This window comes from Typopeltis vanoorti, chromosome 22, assembly GCF_054136105.1.
Source record: "Typopeltis vanoorti isolate ZY-2024b chromosome 22, IOZ_Tvanoo_1.0, whole genome shotgun sequence".
NCBI classification, from domain to species: Eukaryota; Metazoa; Arthropoda; class Arachnida; order Uropygi; family Thelyphonidae; genus Typopeltis; species Typopeltis vanoorti.
The window spans coordinates 89,383,166-89,402,840 of NC_143570.1; the positions used below are offsets into that span (position 1 = coordinate 89,383,166).

Genomic DNA, 19,675 nt, shown 5'->3' on the forward strand with positions numbered 1-19,675 from the left:
TGTCCCAATAAACCTCTCCAGTGTAGGATCAGCTTGCTTGTTTTATCACAAACAAATAATGCTTTGGTCTATCAGATAGTACTCTGTTTCCTAACTTGGATACTGTTGGTTCAAATTCCACTAATATGGATATTTCGTGAATGTCTTCAGAACAGATGATTTTCATAGGCCAGTGTGAGATCGCCAGCTTGCTAACTGGTGTTTTAAGTGCATCGCTGATAAAGTATCATGTCTGGTCTCTAAAAGGTTATCAGATTATATAACTTTTAGCCAAACCACAGCACTGATGTGCTATAAGTTTAAACCTTTTCATAGATAGAATTATATTAAAAAAAAGAATTATTTTTTGATTCAAAACAAGTAGATATATGGCAATACATTTCTTTTATTTACATTTTGTATGACAACCCCCCCACACACAAAAAATGGATTGTTTCAGTTCTGAACTATTCTTAACTAATTAATCTGAAACAAAGAAGAGCCTATTAAAAAAAACCTGAATATTTATTTTACACACAGTACAATAGTAAAGCATTACATTCAGACATACTGCTTGGTAGCATGAAAAAAAAAACTCTGAAAATCTATACTGAATATCAAAAACAAATTTTTACAATTGATTTTTGCTGCTAACTAAATATATATCTTTAATTCTGAAAAAATGCTCAGCATTTACAAAGTTACATACTCAAGGCTTGACAATTTTAAAGAGCTGTTTATGAACTAGCTATGCACACAATTATTTCCTAAACAAATACATTTACAACAATATTTCCTATGTGCACAAGATACCTTAATCTATCAGCAAGACAAGAGATACTTTCTAAAAGTAAAATAAAATAACATTTGTCCATTCATCAGTAAATAAGAATTAAATTTTCTTAAATATTACAAAATTTTAAACCTACATAATCATACTTTTTTTTTCCATTAAAGAACTCATTTTAGTTATTTCAAAGAAAAATTAATAAAACCAACTGATATACCTAATCTTTCCTGAAAATAAAACAATATTGAAAGCTCACTGTATATCAGCCAGTCTTAAAATTAAATTTGAGTGTTTACAGCCTTATACTGTACTTGATTCACTTCTGGTGGACTGTACATTTGTGTAAAGATGCACATGATAAAATATGAACTACTATTATATCATAGAATATCAGGTAGCTTTGTTTTTTTGGCTATTAAAGGAATAGTAAAGGAGGGAGGAAAAGAAATTATTAAAACTGCACTTATTAACAGATCCACATCTGCAGAGCAAAATTTGTAAATCAAAGATGCACAGGATCAAATCTGAACTATTATTAACAACAGATTGTTTTTCTTTTTGGCTATTAAAGGGATGGAAGAGAAAGGGTAAAATAAGTAAAATAAAACCTTCATTTAAACTGACTTAATATCATTGCAGAAGAGTTGATTCCTGCCTCTTCTTTCTTGCACTGGCCATTCTTCCCTCTGTGCCCATTCCCCACTTCCACAATACTCCCCAAGTATATTCTCCATAAACAGCATATACTGCACTAAAATTTTTCACTTGTACAACAAGAAATTTGAACTATTTAAAGACAACCCACCATTCACTTTTGTTAAACATATGCATTCGTGAATTCCTACGATCAATTTTGCAATAGCATGATGGAAGTATATCTTAAAATGACAAAATAATACACAAGTATAAAAATTAAACTGTCAAATGTCTCCCTTCTAATGCAAAGAAAAAATATACCAAAAAATAAAAAAATAATAATAATATATATTATATCCTCTAACATTTACTTTCCCAAAGGGAGTGGGCAGTACTTTTTTTTTAATCTCTAACCTGCTGGAAATTAGTAGACAACTTGTCTACCTCTATCCGTAACACTGAGTGCAATTCCCATGGTGTTCCAGATAAAAGCTGTTGTTCCTAATCCTGATGCATATGTACTTGTCTAGCATCAATGAGAAAAAATTCCATGGTACTGATATACTTAGCTATCCATCCTCGAAGCTATTAACTGCTTTCAAACCATCTAACCAACAGGAAGACTTAAAATAAAAAATGGAAGTAGAATATGATTGATGGCTGAGCAGAGAAGAAAGAATGGCCAACCTGAGCTACTGTGCATATCATCATGAGACTCGCCTATCAGGCTGCTACTTTTAACATCGTTTCAAGGTAAAGGAGATCAACCTATGGGGAAAAAAAAGTCCATCACCAAAAATTAGTCTTCATGAACTGAAAACAGTTTAGTATATATATATATATATATATTGCTTAAAAATAGTAAATTCGAAATGCTTTGAATTGCATATGAGACCTGTTCATTGCTTTCATAATAATAAGGAAAAAAAAAAAAACGAACATCTTAAATGATTTAGAGTATATTTAGGGGTCATGATGGTTAGTTTTTAATATCACTCCAAATAAGATAAAGTACTCTGCTTTTTTTTTTAATTTTATTTTAAAAATCTACTTTAAAGTGTCCACAATGAATTTCATTTTTTTTTATTTCATTAGTTATTAATATTTATTTTTCCAAACAAACATCAACTTCAGTTAAGAAAGAAATGGCAAAATGAAACCATTATCATTCAAACAGATTTAAATTCTTAAATTTATTGGTTTTGTTATTGCAGTTGGGATACTTCTTCCTGTAGTAATAACCAACAAAAGGAATTGTTTCTGATCTTCATTGTTGGTGTGCAGTTTGTTGTATTCATCCATCAGGACCACATGTTTTTCTGCAATGTCACCAATAACTCTCATGCATTGAATCAACTTTTTTTTTTTTTTACTGACTGGAATGACGTCATCCTTCAGGAAATCAATCAGAAGTTTGGTGATAGAGAAGAACTGCAGAGTGTTTGATTTTACTGTATTTACTTGAATGTAACTCTTACTTTTTCCCCAAAAATTAAAGTTAAAAAATCATGGTGTGTGATATATGTGGGGATTTTCGGAAACTAAAGTTTTACAGGAAAAAACTAAATTCACGTTCATAATTAAATCCTCAGTATTCATTATAATTTATAATTGAGCACATTATTTATAAAATGAATGCATTTAAGTCTTAATTATCAACATTATTTATGCGACTGGCCACTGACCTTCATGCGATATATTTGAATCTTTAGCGACAATTAGCATTGTCACTAAAGATTCACATCAGTGAATGACTAATGAGAAGTGAAAGCTGAGCGCAAAACAGATAGCAATGGTAGGCCAGTAGAGATAGCGCAGCTATGAAGATGTGTATATGATTGGTACGGTATTAACAAAAGATCGTACAACTCAAAGACAAAGACAAGTCGGAGATTGTTGAGTTGATATGCTGATTCTCTTCAACCAAATTTCAAAATATCCACAACTGCCATAACAACATTCATTATCTATTTCTTAAAGTTTTAAACTTTTGTGTGTGAGGTATACGCAAAACTTTTTAATTTCTTGTTTTGTACAGTAAAATCAGGGGGTGCAAGATATACATGAGGGCGAGTTATATTCGAGTAAATACAGTGTAAAGTCTTCCCACTGCATAAAAACGTTTTCTTTTTTATGCAGCTGGAAATAACTGATGCATACAAAGTATACATCTCAAACAATGTATACATATTATGGACAAAGTGGAGGATCTGCCACACCCATCCTGAAGAACAAAAACCAATCTGCTGCACAGTTATAGTTAACAGGTTCTGCATAGGTCTAACACCAATGCTTTGGACACCCTACACAGAATAAAGTAAATACAAACACAAAAGACTTGGAATTTGCAGCAGATCTAAAAAAAATACTCAAATCTAAATAAACATGCTTGTATGAAACTTCCCAAGATATAAGAAACTGTAATTCTAAACTGTAAATTTATTGTTATTATGTAACACCTCCAGGGAGTCCAAAGACTCAGAGGAAGGGCACCTACTCTACAACTCTCTGTTTCCACCACTCCACCAACTGCAACTACCTTCATCTACACCAAAGCCATCTACTGCCGACCACCACCGCTAGTATTTTCAGAGACAATCACAAACATCCGTGCCCACGGCAGGATTCGAACCTGCAGTCTTTTGGTTGGAGAGCAGATATGCTAGCCACTCAGCCAACCAGAGGAAATAATTTAGGCTTTCAGCCTAATTATTCTACTTATCCAAGTGATTTACTGCACTGTTATAATTTTTATATTGTATTCCCAACATTTCTATTTCAGAGATAAAATACTGGAACCATTAAACCTCTAATTCATTCCTTGTGTTATCTTCATTCCATTAAACCATAATATTATAGAATAATTAAGGTTTCTATGCCAGCGAATTAGATGAATAAAATTTTATGAAATGAGAAATATCAACCCAAATACCAAAGTATACAGGAGTACTGAAACACATTAGAGATCATGGGTGTGAGTTTTCAGGACAACTGAAAAGTGAACATACCCAATAAATAGAAGATCCATAATGAACACAAAAATATCAAAAAAGAAAGCGGAGATTATTAGTATCTTCCAGAATATGTAAGTAGAGATAAGATAGTATTACTTAAACATAACAATGAAAGATTAGCAAAATAAGTGAATGAAGTAAAAATGTTAAGAATAAGATCAAGGACTTCAATGGAGAAATGTAGTTATGAGCAAGGACCTCAGAAGGCAGAAATGTTAAGGTCTGATTACTGGAGACAGAAACTCATAACAAATGCTTAATTATGCGAGAAAACCATAATAATCTGTGTGTCCCTTTAGAGTGCCCTGGTAGTTAACATCCATCTGGATATTTACAAAGGAGGATGGACTGACAATTTGGTACTTACCTTACCAAAACAAAAGTTAATGCAACATGAAATTTCCTGAAAGTTGCACCATCTTTTTTGATTTTTCTTGTTTCTTGACAAAAACAGTGAACTCTTGTTTAACCATGGATGTCATCTGGTTAAACAAGAGCTCAATGTTTTTGTCATGAAACAAGGGTGAACAGGGAAAAATTAGTAACTGGAAGAAACTCAACCTCAGCAGAATAGAGGAAAAGCTCCATCAGTATAAGAAATATCAACAGAAAAGAAGCCAATCTGGCTGAAAAACTAAAGATGCACCATGTCAACATAGCGTTACCATGGCAAAGAAGACTAAAACGAGTGAGGTTTGCTAAATAATAAATATAAAATGTTATATACAGGCAATAGTGATCATGGAGCAGAAGAAATAGATATAAAGATCAACATGAACATAAACTTCATTGGCAGGCAATTTCAACTTGAGTGATATTTGCACATTTCAAAACAGGTAATTGAACAATGAAACAATTGTGCCTATGTCGGACCATAGGCACAAATATGTTTCATTGTTCAATATTAAGGAAGTGGTGAGGAATTTTTAATCATTAGAGAAGGCAGGGGATAAAGAAAAAAAGAAAACCTGGTCCTCGTTGAAAATCTAAGCATCAGAAAAGTAAATAAATCCCAGACAAAGAAATGCTTTGGGAAAATTTGGATCAAAGGGTAAAAGCTAATAATAATAACGGTACTTGTTGGATTTCTAATCCAGACATGGACTACTCATCATTAACATGATGTTAATGATGTGATGACTACTCCATGTATTGTCAAACAAAGATGTGCACAAATTTACATGGGGAGAAGACACAAGGAATAGGTGTTATTGTTGACATCTTCATGCTGGTTGAACAATACAAGACTATAATGAGGTTGAAGAAGGCGATCACCATTTAGTTCTGAGGAGGATAAACATGAATTTCATATTCAAAAGGAAAATATGTTCTGAAATTAAAAAAGGTCCAGTAGTTTTCAGAGATGAACTGCAGATGAAATGTAAATATACATCTTAAACAATGTATACATATTATGGATAAAGTGGAGGATCTGCCACTGAGTGGCAGATCCCATCCTAAAGAACAAAAACATACCTGCTGCAGAGTTATAGTTAACGGGTTCTACATGGGTATAATGTGAGGGAGGAAAAAATAAAAAAAGTTTGAAAACAAGAACCAAACCTTTGATTATCATTGCCAAACTGAAAACACTGACTCAGCCAAGGTGTTGTGGTAAGACTGTTTGCAAATACAGAAAAATCAGAATCTCATGATAGATGGAGAAATTAAAGTGGCAGTCCTGAAGAAGAAGAAACCATATTGAGAATTCTCAAGGAATCAGATGCAAAGAGAAAATGCTAAGAAACAAGCTGAACAAAAGTCATGGGAAGCCTTTTGTAAGAATACAGAAGATAAAGATATTCTTAATGTCTAAGGTAATTTAATTACTTTGAATGTTAACACATTCCTGCCAGGCAGTCTGCTATGTGAAAACTGCTGACAGGAATTAGCTTTAGCATATGTATGCAGCTGACGTGTTCAGTAGTTGCATTTTCACAAAGTTTATACAGCATATTAGTTACAACTTTTTTGGTAGAATTTTATTTGTGAAATATCTAGATGATATTGAATATCTCGAATGTAATTCAAACCACACACACACACACATTTTTTTTTTTTTGCTTTACATAAATTGAGCATCCAATGGCTATTAAAAACAGCTGTTATATGTATTTTCTGGAACAGAAAATTTGAAAGAGGATGTTAGGACAAATAACTGCTATGTTTAGTGCTAGAATAATTTTTTTTTTTTGCATGTATGCATGCAGTGTAGTTTGTGGGAGGGGAGTGTTTTTCCATTATGAGTATCATTCCAGTTGTCTCCGTGTGTCGAGGCTCAAGTGCTGCGAGGACATCATGTTGGAAGTTTAATGGAATATTATCAGCACTGGGAAGGCGTTAAAACTAATTTTAATGCTTCCAATATTTCATCTGTCACTGAGACATCATTTGTGTGTGTTGTTACAAAAGTTATTTGTAACAACACACACAAATGTAATACAATACAGGGTGTTTCAAAAGGAATGACCCGATTTCAAATAATTATATTTAATAATAAAAATGTGGTACAGTTACAAAATAAATTATCAAGTATGAAGTAAGGCCTAAAGTTTCACTCACCACAATTACAAATGCTCAATGTGCCCTCCACCTGGTGGTTCATGGTTGCAGAGATATACAATTTTCAAATCGGGACTTCTTTTTGAAACACCATGTACTAAGTAAAACACATGGGTGTTTGTAGGTGGTCTAGGATGTAACATGGGATCTCTGATAATTAATGCTTCCCACCAAATTTTGAGAAGTTTTATGCAACTGTTTTATTTAAATTGATTTCTGAGTGCCACCACAGATTCTAAAAACAGTGTTTCTTTTTTGAATTTACTATGGTGGAGCATGGTGGTTTTTCTCCAGGAGATCCTGTAGGTTGTATCCAAAACATGGTCTGCAAGGCCAGATTGACCATAGTCATGATTGCAGATGTATGATTTGTGTTCTTCTAGATCAGTGGTTCTTAACCGGTGTTCTGCGAACTGGTTACAAGTGTTCCGCAGTGAAAGATGTCATATGACACAGTTCTAAATGTAACTGGCTACTCTGATCCTAACAACTGAAGATTGCTATGTGTGTTGACTTCTTCTAAACCAACAGAACAAATCAGTATGTTGTGAAATAATAAACATTATGTTTACTATTACAAGCGGGTTGGAGGAACTGGAGAGAGAGATGGCTGGAGTGCTATGCAATAAGAAGGTGCCGATCAATCTGAAAGGCAAAATCTATAGGAAGGCCAGCTATGACGTATGCTGTGGAAACTGTGGCCCTGAGGAAAAAGAACATCAGCAAGACGGAGATAGCAGAGATAAGAATGCTTAGGTTGATCTATGGTGTGACCAGAAAGGATCATCTGAGAAATGACTATGTGAGGGGAACAGTGAAAGTTACAAACTTAGGAGCGAAGATACAGGAGGCAAGGTTGAGATGGTTTGGTCACGTGATGAGGAGGGAGGATGAATATGTGGGAAGAAAGGTCATTCAGATGGATGTGCAAGGAAGGAGGAAGCGTGGGCAGCCAAAGAAGAGATGGAGGGAGCTGATAGAAGAGGATGAAGAACTTGGATGTGGTGACAGCCCAAGACAGGAGGATGTGGAGGAGACTCATCATTAACAGCGACCCCACTTAAGTGGGACCAGATGCAGAAGAAGTAGTAGTAAACATTATGTTTGACGACGAAGCAAAAAAGGAAATTATGAAAATTCCTCATTCGGATGATACAATAAAAACAGTTACCAATAAACTTTCTAACAACATTTTGCTTTATGAATTGACGTATCCACTGATATTAGTGGTAAAGCTCGTAAACTAGGATTCGTTCGTTTCATTAATGAAAATGAAATAGTGAATCAATTTCTATACTACAGAGAACTTAAATAGCGTTAATACAAGTATCCAATGGAAAAATTAAAATATTTTGACATCCACTGATAGATTGTCAGCTTTTCAGAAAAAAGTATCTCTTTGGAAAGCATATTAGGGGAAAAATGCACTTGATATGTTTCCTTCGCTCCATAATACACACAGTTGAGGGAATTATTTCCATTATAACAGAACATTTAACAATATTGGAAGAAAAGATTTCAAGTTACTTTTCTTCCTTAAATACAATTATGACTGGATATGAAATCCATTTGTCATAATAATTACAATTAGTTACCTTGTCAACGGATCATACTCTAAAAATGAAATTCTCTGAAATAACTCTTGAGGAATTTTGGATTTTTATCCAAGTCGAACACCCAGCTCTCTCCACAAGGGCACTGAAAATTTTGTTAGTTTTCAACATCATATTTGTGTGAGCTCGGTTTCTCAATATTAACCAATATAAAAACTGAAAAGTGTGAAAGACTTACTAACATAGACGAAGAGGTGAGCATAGCTATATCACATATTAGACCTGATATCGCTGAAATCTGCAAAAGCCGACAAGTTTTTGGTGTTCCCCAAATTTTTCTTATAATTCAAAAGTGTTCTGTGACTTCAAAAAGGTTAAGAACCACTGTTCTAGATGGATGGTTGCTGATCTGCCTGTCTATCCGAATTAAGCCAGCTTGCAGAACAGGGTACTCTATATACTCCAGGCACTGAGAGAGGAGCGAGCTGAACTTTGGTGGAATGGATAAGGATAGTAAGTTTATGGTAGGGCTTAAACGCTGAGTAGAGGTTGTACTTTTTTTAAAGGACTTGGCTATTTTTTCTAATGTGTCATGGATATAGGGTATAGTGATGCCATTTCTGAAGTCTTTCTGAAGAGATGGCAGGGGAATGTGGGAGGAAATGATTATTTTTTTAATTCTGTAATCGCTGTAGCCATTGGAAAGGAAGGTGTTGTGTATGTGGTTGAGTTCAGTTGAAAAGGAGGTTCCACTGGAACAAAGCTTGTGGACTCTATTGGTTAGTTTTAATAATGCCATATTGTTAACAGGGGTGGTGGTGGGAGAGTTTGTGAATGCATCTGCCTGTGTGAGTAGGTTTTCTATATACTGAGAAGGAAAGGTTACCATTAGGAAGGCGTATTATTACCAAAGTGTCAAGGAAGGGTAAACTATCGTTATTTTCCTTTTCTATTGTAAACTGGATTCTTGGATATAGGCTACTGAGGTGACTGAGGAAGGAGTCTAATGTGTCTGGGCCATGAGGCCAAATAGAGAACACATCATCTACATATCTTAGCCAGATAGAAGGTTTGAAAGGGGTTAAGTCTATGGCTCATTTTTCAAAATTTTCCATGTAAAAATTGGCAAGAGGGGGGGTGGGGGGGGAACCTATAGCAGTTCCCTCTATCTGTTTGTAAATTTTATTCTTCCAAGAAAAATAGCCAGAATTGATGGCACAGAAAAGAGATCTAAGATATCAGAAGGAAAAACGTTTTTTAGGAATGTTAAGGTGTCATTTAGAGGAATATTGATAAACAATGAGGTGATGTCAAAGCTTACCAATATTTCTGTATTATTTAAAGTTAGATTTTCAATTAAGGTTTTAAAGTGGGTAGAGTTTTTTTACATAGGATGTGGTAAGACCAGTGGGAGGGGTCAGAGAGTTAGCCAACTGCTTTTAGCAAGGTACATCCAGTGGCATCTACTATAGGTCAGGTCTTAGGAGTGAATTAGGTTTGTGGATTTTTGGTAAAACATATATATGGAGGGGGGGGAGAACTGAAAGGTCTCAGTTTTTTTTAATGTCCAGTGGCCAGGAAGATACTTTTTTTAAGTAAGTTTTTTAATTTTTTAACTTGAGTTTTTATGGGATCTTGTTCTAGATAAGGGTAATGCCACAGTCACCCTTATCGCCACAGAATATAATCGAAAAATGGAGATTATTCTCAGATATCACACTAGAACATGATCCCACAAAAACTCAAGTTAAAAAAACTTTCTTAAAAAAGTATCTTTCTGGCCACCGGACATTACAAAAAAAACTCAAACTTTTAGTTTTTGTCTCCTCCCCACTCCGATATATGATTTATCAAAAATCCAGAAAACTAATTTCCCCATAAGACCTATTCCATTTAACCTCCAACATGATGTCCAGTTGTCTCTAATTACACTAATTGTTGCTAAATATAGTATATAGATGTTAAATGTCTCTGTATACTTTATTTGGTGATAAACAAAGCTATTTGTTTTTCTTTTTTCTGCAGTATAGCATCTATTGAGTTGGAAAGTTTTTCACAGTATAAGAACATTTTTATTCCAGTCTTCAGAAAAAACAGATATAGTAAAACTAATCCTGAATAAAAATGAATACTTCTATGCATTATAAAAAGTATATATTTTGTTGATCTACAACAAAATACCAGTATATGTCAGATATATATTAATTGAAAAGATAGTAAAACTTCTGACGAAAAAGCAATGAATGTAGGATTCAGGAAAGTGTGGATAATTCCGATAATGATCCAATATCAAGTATTCTATTACTGCATAAAAGAAAATTCTTAGAAAACAAAGCGAAATATAAATAAAACAGAGAAATAAATACACATAAGCATAACAAATTTTACAAGATAATTTACTGTTCCATCAAACCCGATGTACTGCTGCCATGCCTTAATCACCTGATCAACATTATTACTTGATTGGATTAGCTTTTCCCTACAGTTATTTACAACTGCCAAATGCATACAGCAGCTGTTTATAGGTATTTATATTTTGCAAAAAAATTTCTTTCACTCTCCTCGTAAGTTTTAATTATCATCATCAAATTCCTGCCATGTACAGGATATGATAGTACTACATGAAAATTTACATCATTACTAAATTCCTATCTATAATTTTCCTCCAAATCAGCCTGTTACCTGTCAAGACTCCAACATTATCAAATCTTATATTTCTGTCTTCTAAGGCAAGTTTTTTTTCCATCCAACCTGGAAGAGAACACTTGTTTTGCTAATCTTTCCTCTCCCATTCTGTTTAAGTGACCATACCACCTTAGATTAGCTCTGCTAACGCATTCCTGAATGCTGACAATGTCAAGTTCTTTCCTAATATCCTCGTTTTTAATATGACATTACCACTGATGCCATCTATTCATGCCCCTAATCTTTCCCAGGACTGTCATATCTGCAGTCTCTAGTCTTTGGTCAAGTGTTTTTCTTCTGACCCAGCTCTCAGATCCATAAGTTAAAATTGGTTTGAACACCGTCTTGTATACAGCTAATTTAGTGTTTTGACTAATTTCGCTCTTACTCCATATAAATTTATTCAGTTGACTTCCTACCATACCAGCCTTGTTGATTCTGTTGTCTATTTCCCTATTTAATTTACCATCTTCACTAAAAATCATGCCTAAGTAGCTGAAATGTTTTACTTGTTCCACATGTTCTCTGTTTATAATGCAGTTGACATTTTCAATGATTCTGCCTATTTTCATTCTTTTTGTCTTGTTATTGCTGACCTCCATACCATGTGTATTACAACAGTAATTCAATTCAGTCAGGGAATCTTGAAAACTTGTAGCAGATTTATTCAGAAGTATAACATCATCTGCATAAAACAAAGAGATGACATTAACACCTCCAATTTTGATATCAGGTTTAAAAGTTTTAATTCTGCATTCATAAATTAATTTATGCATGTCTAGAATTTATAGGATCACATGCTATTTGCTCCACTTTGCAACTCACAATACATGCATATCAGAGATGTTAATTATTAATAATTCACTTGCCAGTAATGAAAGTATTTCTACTCACCTGTTCTTTCCTTTATATACTCACCCCCCCCCCAAAAGCAGATTTGGTTATTACAATTAAAGAGCCATCCACCATGTCTACCAAATTTCTGTGAGACACAGTATTTTCTCTCACCCTGATGTGAACCTGTTAAATGAAACAAGCAGTGGAGAGAAATGTTCAAGAATGCAGTTAGGAAGCTAGGGGTACAAATCCAAACTTGAAGTAGAAAAAAAAAAAAAAAAACATTAAAAAAAAATGAAATGTGGAAAAGCCATTGGAGTATATGATATTTGTCTATGAATACTAAAAATTGGAGGTACAAAAATTTTACACTGAATGTACTACATAATTCAGAAAGCACAATCTGAAAGTATTAAATTCTGGATGATAACTCTCATAGTTCTTATCTATAAAAAAAGGATATAAAAGTGAATGCAGGAATTACAGAGAAGCTTCCCTACTGAGTATTTCAGGTAGTACAATTTATGCAGGCATACTCGAGAAGCAGTTAAGAAAAATTGTGAAAGAGAACAAACTGGATTTATGACAAACAGAGGTTGTCAAGATCAGATTTCCACTTTAAGACACAGCTAAGAAATCATGAAATATATAACAAAGATCTGTTTTTAGGTTTTCATAAGGTGCAAAAGAAAAGGATAAGATACTACAATATATGGTGACAGAACATTATACAGAGCAATACATAGTCTATATTTAGTTATAAGTCAGCAGTTAGAAGGTAAAGTAAGATGGGTTTGATGTCAAATCAGGTGTAAGACACGGGTACACACCACCACATTACATTAGCCCTGCTCACACATTCTTGAATGCAAACAATGTCAAATTCCTTCCTAATATCTATTTTTTAAGATACTTCTACCATTGATGTCATCTGTTAACTCTCCTAATCTTTCTCAGAACTATCTATGACCTCCTGTCTTTGATTATATGTTTCAAATCTAACTCAGTTCTCATCCCTAAGTTAAAACTGGTTTGAATACTGTTTTATATGTAGCTAGTTTGTTTTGACTAATTTCCCCTTCTTTCATACAAATTTATTCTGTTCACTCCTTACCATACCAGCTTTGCTAATTATTCTTATTTTTAGAGGGACCTGTGGCATAGTATAATTATTAAAAACAACACGTAAGTCCACAGTAATAGTACTAAAAATAATAGTACATCTTCAGTGTTACAAACAGATAGGAATAGAATACAAGTAACAAATATTCGGTGGATCACCTATTAAAATACAATGTTGTCGCGAGCTAGGAAATGAAAGAAATTAATAAATAATTAATATTTAAGATAATTGGTTTTTTAATGATTACAAAAAATAAAAGTCTCCCAAATCTTCGAATCTGGCAAATCTCAGACAGAGTTTTAGTGGTAAAGTTGAAAGCAAAACCAAGAAATATTCTACTTATCCAGATATATTTACCTACTTGTGATTATGAGGATGAGAAGGTAGAGAGAGTTTATGGCGATATAGAACAGGGCTTGAAATGTAAAGAAACAAGGAAACATCACTAAAAATAATAGTACATCTTCAGTGTTACAAACAGATAGGAATAGAATACAAGTAACAAATATTCGGTGGATCACCTATTAAAATACAATGTTGTCGCGAGCTAGGAAATGAAAGAAATTAATAAATAATTAATATTTAAGATAATAGGTTTTTTAATGATTACAAAAAATAAAAGTCTCCCAAATCTTCGAATCTGGCAAATCTCAGACAGAGTTTTAGTGGTAAAGTTGAAAGCAAAACCAAGAAATATTCTACTTATCCAGATATATTTACCTACTTGTGATTATGAGGATGAGAAGGTAGAGAGAGTTTATGGCGATATAGAACAGGGCTTGAAATGTAAAGAAACAAGGAAACATCGCATTCACAAGGAATTTAAAAAATTCCTTGTGAATGCGATGTTTCTTATTTTGGATAAACTGGCCATTCTGTGGAAAAAAAGAATTTAAGAACATCAATATTATATTGATTACAACAAACCGCAGAAGTCTGGTCTAGCACAACACAGTATTACCACTACCCATAATATCCAGTGGGATAAAGCTATTCTACTTCATAGATGCAGGTTCAAATATGAACGCCTCTTTAAAGAAAGTTGTGAAGCTATTTTACACCGACTGAATTTAAATCGAAATGATTGCCTCTCTCTCTTGAAGATCTAGGAGACTTTTATTTTATGTAATCATTAAAAAACTAATTATCTTAAATATTAATTATTTATTAATTTCTTTCATTTCCTAGCTCGCGACAACATTGTATTTTAACAGGTGATCCACCAAATATTCGTTACTTGTATTCTATTCCTATCTGTTTGTAACACTGAAGATTTACTATTATTTTTAGTACGAAATATCTAACTTATTTATTAATTAAAGTTATTACTGTGGACTTACGTGTTGTTTTTAATAATTTTGCTAATTATGTTTACTAATCCATATTTAATTTCCATCCTCACTAAAAACTATGCTAAATAGCTGAAAATTTCCATTTGTACTATAGATTTCCCATTCAGGATGCAGCTGTTCCAACCTATTTCCCAGTAGCGTCACATGCCTATTTCAGTTGGGTGTGCTATCATGGATTATGCAACCTGCACTACAAAATTCATGCAACTTCATGATTACATTTCTATCGGTGTATGAAAGTTTTAAGTGTATAGCACATCAGTGCTCATCTTAATTGGTCTAATGCAATTAATTGTAGGATAACTGAATACTTTAAATTATCAATTAATTGTAACCAAATCTGCACAGAGTGGGGGACAATGTGTTTAAGATACTGTGTATTAGAAAACAATAATGAAGGAGAATATTATATTTGGTTGGTTTATTTGAATTACTCAAAGGTGTAAAATTTGGAAGAGGAGGACGAGGTATTGGAGTCGAAGGAGGACTTGCTTCCTTCGACTACAATACTGTTTCCCATTGCAAAAATGGGCAAAAAAGTTATAAATTTACCAAAAATTATATACAAAAACTGGCCTACCATGTCAGTTCACACTTCCCGCAAGCAAAACAGATAAATTCAGAAAACAAAAACAGCAACTCATGACAAATGACAACGTTCAATTGGATTGGTTGACACAATAACCAATCACAGCTTCTAGGTGCTATTGTCTCAGAGCTCACCCTGCCTCCCCTTCTGAGCGGTTTAAAACTACTTGAACCCTAAGAATTTGACCTGCTGGGCCATCTGCTGTACAGCAGGTCAGTAATGTGAGAGTGTGATGCAACGTTTATGCTTCAAAAAGTGTCCTCTTCATGAAGCATTAGTATATTGTGTTTACTTTTAGGAATCACACGAAGTCTGGAAACAATTAGGGGAGTCTTTAACTGGAATAAATGCAGAAATATCGGTTTTATTTCTATTCAGTGGATGAGCACTGCACACCCTGAATATTTGCCCATGCTATTTTCATAGTTTTGGTCTTGGTTTAAGTCTATTTTCATGCCAAATTTTTACAGCAGTTATTCTGTTTAGAGAATCTAGGAGACCAGCATTGGATTTGTTCAGCAGTATACCTGCTTATCGTAAAGAGCTAAGTTTGATATCTTCGATTCTAATATCAAATTTAATGCTGCTTTTCTGCATAATGTAATTCGTGTAGTTGATGAATAAGAGTGGAAAGAGTGTGCACTCTTTCTCAATTGATTTAGAACAAACCATCTTGTTATATTCTTTCAAACTGCATTGCTCTGTGTAATGTTCCATTTACCGTACATAACTGTAGCATTTTGAAAACCATTAACCACCTTAATGAATGTTTATTTTCTTGATCATCTAACTAGGGTACTTATTTGAACAATAGATCAAGTGTTAACTAATAAATCTTTATTAAACCTACTAGTTTCACCAAACTTTAGCTGTTGGCATCTTCAGGGTACAAGCACTTAGGTTAAAAAAACATTACACAAATATGAATAACTGTAAAATTCTAACAATTATAGCTACAAACTGAAATAGCATTGAAAGTGAGTGATACACGTATCCCATGTACATGATTAACTAGTTGTTGCTAAGGAACGTTCTGTAGTTTGCATTGAAGTTCATTTCTTGTGTGTTAAGAGATCTATAATTAGGGTATTCCATATCTCTGGGAGACTGGGAGTTCGTGTGGTTAGCCTAGTGGCTTTGCGCTTCGCAACCATATGCCTGGGGAAGGAGTATCCTAGGTTCGATTCCCGTCGGAGACGTGAGGAGCTGAAGGATCTTCCTCAGCCATAGCCAAGTTAGCTGGCCTTGGGTGCAGGCAGTAGGGTTTTTTCCACCAATTTATCTGGTGTTTTTCATCCCACAAGCAGGCAAACCGGCCCCGTGAACACACAGGGATACAGCCAAAAATACCTTGAGGCATAGATAGGAGTGACCATTCTATCCTCGTATTTCGGTTATGAAATCCAAGCATGCTTGGAAGGTTGTGGGCCTTAAAGGCCTGTTAAAGCCATTGGGATAGATAGATATCTCTGGGAGTATTAAACCCTGGTTATCAACAGAGCGAGAGACTGTAGCTGCTTCTTTAAACACTCGGGAGTGGTAGTCTTCTTCTATGTAAGGGGAACAGCTTTTATCCCACTCAATGACATGATTAGTTATAGAAAAATGAGATGACAGGCCTGATATGTCTTGTCTGTTGTTTTTGACGTAACCAATGTGCTCCTTCTGTCTAATTTCGAGGCTTCTTGATGTCTGCCCGATGTAACTTGAACCACATGAGCATGGAATATTGTAAACTCCAGCATATTTATAGAAAGGATGGTTATCTTTTGGAGATCTTAGTAGTTTACGAATTGTTTCTATAGGTTTGAATGTCACTGTTATTTTGTGTGGTTTGAGGAGACTAGCGAGCTTGTTGGTGATGCCACTCACATACGGAATTGCGATAGTTTTGATATATTAAATATCCTCTCGCTCTCTTTGTGGTGGTTCAGAGAAAAGGATTTTGTTGACGAGTATTCGTGGGTAGTGAAGACTCATCAAAGATATCAAAGTTAACTCTGAACTACTTTTCTCTGAACCACCACAAAGAGAGCAAGAGGATACTCAATATATGAAAACTATCGCAATTCCGTATGTGAATGGCATCTCCAACAAGCTCGCTAGTCTCCTCAAATTAGAGTTAATTCATGTTCAATGCTATTTCAGTTTGTAACTATAATCATTAGAATTTTACAGTTATTCATATTTGTGTAAGGTTTTTTAATCTAAGTGCTTGTACCCTGAATATGCCAACAGCTAAAGTTTGGTGAAACTAGTAGGTTTAATAAATATTTATTAGTTAACACTTGATCTATTGTCCAAATAATTACTCTAGTTAGATGATCAAGAAAATAAACATTCATTATGAATTGAATAGAATCTATGGTGATACGAAAATAAAGGTACGCCGTTATGAACTCCTGAAATGTAAAAAAGCCAGGTTATTAAATCAATAACTGTATAATTCCTAAGTTCTTACACTTTAAACATTATTTCAATTCAAGACGGGCCAGAAATATTTATTTCAAGACATCGATGTTACTCCTTCGTGAAAGGTTACAACACACAAGATTCTTGCTTAGTCAAATAGACTCATAATGTTATGACTTCTTCATGGATCTCTCCAGCTCTCTAGATAAGGAAGTTTGGCAAGTCTTAGACAGAATGATGAACACTCTACGCAAAAGTTTTTAATAAAAGCAAACAGACCCAGATCAAGAAATTCAACTACCTTTATACAACCCATAATAAGTCTAAACCTTCTCTACCAGATAACCAAGTTATTCTTAATTTCTCAGACCATATCTTAAAGAAACCTGAAATCGCTATTCTCAAGAAAGGTTTCACTATGCCATAACTCCTCAACAGATACCTAAAGTGGAATTCATCTGCAGTTTAGAGAAAGCAATCTCATTATTACCACTACACATAGCAAATGACCTCAGACTAAAAAGTTGCACAATTCTCTCCTCTCCTAGAACCACAAAACAAAACTTCACCTTTCCAGATAGAAGAACTATTCATAATCTAAAAAGGAACAAAGACATCATAATACTTAAGGCAAATAAAGGCAACAGTACTGTAATACTGAACACCAAGGACTACGAGGATAAAGTAAACAATCTACTATCGGACTTGTCTGTTTACCACATTTTAACGAAAGATTCTACATTAAAAAACCATCATGATACAAACGAATTACTATGCAATATGTCCAACAGATCTGATTAAAAAAACTAAAATCCATGCACCCTTTAACTCCAAGACTCTATGGTGTTCCAAAAGTACACAAAGATGGTATCCCTTTACACCCTATTCTAGATAGAATCAACTCACCTACCCACTTATTGTCTAAACATCTCTCCAAACTCCTACAACAACATATCCATAACTCAGAGAGTTACATCAGAAACTCGTAACATTTTGTCGAAAAATTAAAAAACATTACCATATCAGAAAATGATCTTCTAGCTAGCCTAGATGTCACCTCTCTTTTTACAAACATTCCCATGGTGGACGTCATCAGCATCCTAGGTACATTGTTCCCACAAGATATAACCTCGCTGTACGATCATTGCCTAAATTCAAACTATTTTTCTTGGAAGAATACGATTTACAACAATTAACTGGCTTGGCAATGGGCAGTCCACTTTCACCTTCTTGTGCTGACCTATTTATGGAACACCTCAAAAATAAAATCCTATCTTAAATAATTCCCAAACCAACAATTTCGTGGAGATATGTGGATGACATCTTCATTGTATGGAACCACAACGAGGATGACCTACTTGACTTCCTGAATAAGATCAACTCCTTTCATCATTCTATTAATTTCACTCTGGAACTTGAAAGAGACAAACAACTGCTGTTCTTAGACATCTTAATGACCATATAAACCTATCAGTTTACAGGAAACCTATGAATACAGGTTGCTATCTACACTTCAGCTCCTCTCACCATATTTCTCACAAACTCAGCGTAGTACACATGTTAAAGAAAAGAGCTGTCCGCATCATAGCAGATAACCTTCAAGATGAGTTAACTTTGATATCTAATAATCTGTACTTGAACAGCTACCCACGAAGACTCGTCAACAAAATCCTTTTCTCTGAACCACCACAAGGAGAGCGAGAGGATACTCAATATATCAAAACTATCGCAATTCTGTATGCGAGTGGCATCTCCAACAAGCTCACTAGTCTCCTCAAACCACACAAAATAACAGTGACATTCAAACCTATAGAAACAATTCATAAACTACTAAGATCTCCAAAAGATAACCATCCTTTCTATAAATATGCTGGAGTTTACAATATTCCATGCTCATGTGGTTCAAGTTACATCGGTCAGGCATCAAGAAGTCTCGAAATTAGACAGAAGGAGCACATTGGTGATGTCAAAAACAACAGACAAGACATATCAGGTCTGTCATCTCATTTTTCTATAACTAACCATGTCATTGAGTGGGATAAAAGCTGTTCCCCTTACATAGAAGAAGACTACCACTCCAGAATATTTAAAGTAGCAGCTACAGTCACTCGCTCTGTTGATAACCTTAACAGGAACCAGGGTT

General features: G+C 34.3%; 1 protein-coding gene across 4 annotated transcripts in view; it reads right to left on the reverse strand.

The window, feature by feature from the left end:
- Nucleotides 1-487: 487 nt before the first annotated feature.
- LOC150094556 (protein Loquacious-like) overlaps nucleotides 488-19,675 on the reverse strand; it is a 200,949-nt gene continuing 181,761 nt past the window's right edge. For all 4 annotated transcript variants that reach the window (XM_090411865.1, XM_090411864.1, XM_090411863.1 and 1 more), the window contains exon 8: nucleotides 488-2,173. The gene's annotated coding sequence lies outside the window, so the exon portion shown is untranslated. The remainder of the gene's footprint in view (nucleotides 2,174-19,675) is intronic.